Below are 5,563 nucleotides of genomic sequence, written 5' to 3'. Positions count from 1 at the left end.
TGGATTGGGAAGACATGGTAATTTTGTAATTTATTTGACTGTTGAGGATAGCCTTAGCTATGTTCTTGGACCTAGTTATAAAGTGCAAGTTGTTTGGTTTTTGAGGGTAGACTTAGTTGTGTCTTGGAACTAGTTATAAAGTGCACTACCTTACTGTTGTTTGAATTAAATTTAATCCTTGAATCTTCAAAACTGTAAAGTCTCCATTTAAAGTCTGACAAGGTTGGAGACACTCACAAACATCCCAGGTTTGGATTGGGAAGACATGGTAATTTTTCAAGTTGTTTGGTTGCTGAGGGTAGCCTTAGTTGTGTTCTTGGACCTATTTATAAAGTGCAAGTTGTTTCACTGTTGAGGGTAGCCTTAGTTGTGTTCTTGGACCTAGTTATAAAGTGCATTTCCTTACTGTTGTTTGAATTAAATTAAATCCTTAAACCTTGAAAACTGTGAAGTCTCCATTTAAAGTCTAACAAGGTTGGAGGCAGTCACAGACATTCTAGGTTTGGATTGGGAAAATATTGTAATTTTTCAAGTTGTTTGGCTGTTGAGGGTACCTTAGCTGTGTTCTTGGACCTAGTTATAAAATGCACTACCTTATTGTTGTTTGAAATAAATTTAATCCTTAAATATTGAAAACCGTAAATTCTCCATTTAATGTTCGACAAAGTTGGAGACACTCACACACATCCTAGGTTTGTATTGGGAAGATATGGTAATTATTCAAGTTGTTTAGCTACTAAGGGTAGCCTTAGCTGTGTTCTTGGACCTAGTTATAAAGTGCACTACCTAGAAAAAGAAGTTTTTGTTGTAATCTAGTTAATTTTGTTATACAGTGGCCCTTTATATGGATTTGGAGCACTAAATCATAGGATTACAATAGGATTAATATATAATTTGTTACAAGGTTCAAATATGTCAAATTTAAATCTTATTGTATTTAGTATATCAAATTTGAAGTCTACGGTTAGGCCAAAGGTCTATGATGTTATGTAGATGTTCAAACTTACAAAGAATTGAGTTGGTCCCTCCATATCATTTCCTAGATGATTTATTGAAACCCGACTACACTCATATGTATAAAAAAAACCTTGCAGACAAAGATATGGGTGGGAGAAAAAAATCTTACCAAATTTTTTACTTCCAATAAATTATACATGATATATGAATAGATGGTAGAAAAAAATAATTAGTAAGGAAAAATTAACGAAATATGGTAGCCAAAAATAATTAGTAAGGAAAATTTTCTAAATTTTTTCACTCCCATTAGACTTTATCTCTCGTCAATGGGTTATAAAAAAGACATAATGGTCAACTCAATATTTTGACATTAATTTCCTTACTGATGCTTTTGAAGAGCATGACAATGACAACCTCAATTTTCTTGCTGATCTTTTTGAAGAACATGACAATGAAAAACTTATTTTTCTTGCTAATGTTTTTAAAGAGCATGATAATGACAAACTTATTGTACTTTATTTCCATTTGAAGATGTCACAGTTGATGAAGGGAAGGATAATGTGGGTTTAAACAAATTTAAAAGACGGATGAAGTATCTTGAGCATTTGAATTCTAAGTAGGTAAGTAGGTTATAGAGAAACATAGTGATTATGAATATGTTACAAGGGAAAACAATTGAAAATTTTGATCGATATTTCCTCTTCAAATGCAACCGAGAGAAATGACAAAGATCACTGCATTTTCTAAAAATAATGATGATCTTCATCTTATTCACTAGAAATTTAATCTAAATTTCATCTAGAATGGTTTCATGTCTCAACAAATATGACAAGTACTGGAAGAAAGGGAAGCATAAAGGAGTTTCTATGTCTATTTTTTCCATTCCAAGTTTGTCACTAATATCCAGTTGAGCAAGGAACTGCTGTCATTTATCACTAAATTCTTTTCCACTGTTTATTTCTGCATGTCATAAAATTGTGCAAAATCCTAGACAAACTTTAAATTTTTGTGGAGACTCCTTGTTAAATTAAGTGGTCATCTAGTTGTTCTTAAATTATAGCCAGTAGCCTCATTTTCCAATTAATTCTGATTGAGGAACTAGTTTTTATGACATTGTTTTGGCTTTGGGATGAATGTGTAGAACTTTAAATGAAATCCTTGTTGCTTGGAATTTGGACTTTAGAAAAGGTTGATGTTCAACTATAAATGAGCTATGTTCTTTTTCATCTGTAGCTAGCCATACTAGTCAATACATTGCTTTATCGCTATGTCATATTTTCCAGTCAACTTGAAAATGATTCATAATATAAAAGAATAGAAAAAATATATATTTTCATGAAAATAAAACTGTAAGAAAACTGAAATAAAAACTATGAGAAATGAAAATAAAACTGTAAGAAAATTGTGTTGTAATTGAAATAAATAACCTGAATATACTGTCAAAAGTTCTATGATGGTTTGTCTCTAGGGCTAGTGAATAGTTTGAAAGTTAAACATGCAACTTCAGTAGTGGTTGAACTTCTTTTATAGTTATTTGCACTTGAATTTAATTGGTGGCAAGGATAAACATGGATTGCAATGGATTCATTTTGAATGTGTGATTTGGATTTATTTGGATGTGATCCAATGGTTTGAAATTTGTTTTTTGTTGATCCATGTGCTTTGATCTATTTTAATGGGAAATAGAATGGGTTGGGTGTCATTTATTGAAGTTATTGGGTTGGGTGTCACTTATTGAACACAATTGGCTTAAATGTTGAATAACACAACAATTATGGATGACATAGATTCACTTTTATTATGTGCAGGTATGGATATGCATTTGGGATACATGGCTTCAGTTTTTATCAATGGGGGCTAAAGTGACTGCTACTTTGTACTTCTGGAATAGTCCATATTGGAAGGATTTATGGTTTTATCTATTTTCTAGTTGGGACATATGACTTGTCTCTTAAGTATTAAGGGAATATTTATGGACATAAATAAAAAGATATTTGCACTTAATGTTATTTATTTTTGTTTGAATATTGATTGCACATCTCTCAATTTCTGGTGGCTTGGTGGGACTAGTACTATAACAATTATTGGTCCCTGCACAACATTAGACATCTCTCCCTCAGTTTCTGATTGCATTATAGGACTGCCTATGTGTGGCCATTCACTGACATTGTAACATGCCACATGGAATGAATGTCAAACTAGTAAGGAGTTAAGTTTAATAGTGTATATGCTTGATCATAACAGAGATCTCAGAAACAACTCATGAAGTCCTTCAATGAAAGAGCCATTGCAACTTACAAGTGCATCCTTAATGCCTTGTCTTTATCTTTTGCAATAAAATCACGTAGACATCATGAAAACCTGTTGCACAGTCATGTCAGATGTAGCAGTGATAACTCTAACATAAATTTTGCAAACAAAAATATTTGAATAACTTCAACTCCATGTTGGCATCAAATCTCAATCTCAATCTGCTAGATCTTCATGCTATCAAATTTTAGTATGTTTCATGAACGATGATTCAAGAAGTAAGAATATGCTTATTTTTATGTAATTGTAGATTTTGAAAATATCTTGGAATTGACAATAGTCAGGTTAAATAATAAACTTCATTACTATCAATCAAACTCAAAAGTATTCCTAAATCAAAATAAATTTAACTTATAACTGCCATATTCAAAATTTAATATCTTACCCATCTATAAATATCAAACAATCATCCTTTTTATCGTCACATTAAGTCTTCCCCCTTTTTCCAAACAACTTTATTTTGGTGATAAATATTTTTAATCTATTAGAATCAAGGGAAATGTTGGAATTTGAAAAGTAATTTTTTTGGTTAAATATTGTAAAAAAAGTCAATACTTGTTATTAAACTTCATCTAATATTCCATACAGTTGTTAAATTGATTTTAGTGGTCAATCTTAATAAATGAGTATGCTTCATCAAACACTTCATACAATTGTTAAATTAATTTTCAGTGCCAAATTGAATAAATGGATTGGATTTTAAATTGTAATCATCAATACTTCTTGTTAAATTTCACCAAATATTTCATATAGTTGTTAAATTGATTTTAGCTGTGAACATTAAAAAATGATTGGCTTCATAAAACATTCCATACAGTAATTTGTTTGCTTTTAGCAATCAAACTCAATAATTGGGTTGCATTTTAAATTCATATCTATATATATATATATATTAAAAACAAATAATTATAAAAAAAATTATAAAATTTAAATTAGAGTATAATTATGATTATATTTAAACATAAGTTCATAAATGAAATATCAATAGTTTTATTCTTGTTTTTTTTTAAATTAAAAATTATTAGTTTCTCTAATTGATAAGAATTTTGTTTATAGAGAGGATGGGATATATGTAGACCTTGATTTCTAGAGACAACAAAAATTGACTTATTTGAAGGGTTTAAGGATATCCATAGATAATTAGGTCAAGGCTTATACTTTCCTTGTATATCTAATTTTAGTGAATGTATAGAGTAAAACCTTTGATTGTCTTCATCAACATTGTGAATTCTAAGAAGACTCTGTTAGATAGCAAACTAACGATCCCAAGATTCAAGGAGGTTGCTTTCTTCTAGGCCTAAGGGACTCAATCAACACATAAATGCTTTTGCAAATGAAGCAACCAAGTTAAATGCTAAAGTTCTTAGAAAAATGGGGTTCTTCATATTGAAAGCATCATCTAAGCTCATTTGTGTTTTATTAATCTAGAAGAAAAATCATCATTTTCACTAGAGTGTTTTATTAATCATGGAGATAGATCATCATTTTCACAATCAATAAATGTTAGGATATTCCCATCATCATGCAATAATAAGTGAGGAAACACGAAGTGAAGGGACTTGTTCACTAGTGCTCCACATGCTAGACTTAATTCTTATCTAGCATTTTGAATCCTTTGGCATAATAAATCCAAACTCAATTGGGATAAAAACGTAGTTTGTGGTTAGTCATGGATCATTGTGAGTGATTGTGTGCTATGGGCTCATGGGCCTTTTTAGTAAGAACTTATTTCTATCTCTATATTATGTGCTTTGGAGTTCTTATATAATGCAAATGGTTTAGATGGTGTTGTGGTGCTATGTTGATGCTTTGTTCTAGGATGATGTTGTTTTCTTGGCGTTTAGGGTTCTAGGTGTTTGGATTATAAAGTTGGTGGTGTTACTTGATGTTTGGTGTTAGGACTTCATCTCTCACCCAGCCTACCCCCTTGGCACATTTCTTAAAACCTAAAATGAAGATAAAGGTTGCATTATGGAACTTGCAGTTTTAGAGACTTTAAATTCTCTTTTAATTGGTATTATTGCCCCAAGATAGACGATAGAGAGGCTCTAGAATTTCATAGAATTCTTCTTGGTCATGAGGATTTTCTCCATAATAATAAAACAACTATTGACTAAATAGTCACCAAAGTTCATGAAAATGAGCATCAACTCATGTCTCAAAATGTTTTGGTAATGAATACCCTGATTGAGTGGAAAAAGCAAATCCAAATGTTAGAAATGAAATGGTCCAAGATTAAAAACATAGTTAGAAATCTTAATAAAGGTTCATACTCAATTACAAAATACCATTCAAC

This window comes from Pinus tabuliformis, chromosome 5_2 (assembly GCF_031772625.1).
Source record: "Pinus tabuliformis cultivar Carrire ecotype Pingquan chromosome 5_2, CPIR1, whole genome shotgun sequence".
NCBI lineage: Eukaryota > Viridiplantae > Streptophyta > Pinopsida > Pinales > Pinaceae > Pinus > Pinus tabuliformis.
Note: the sequence above shows the minus strand (reverse complement) of the source record.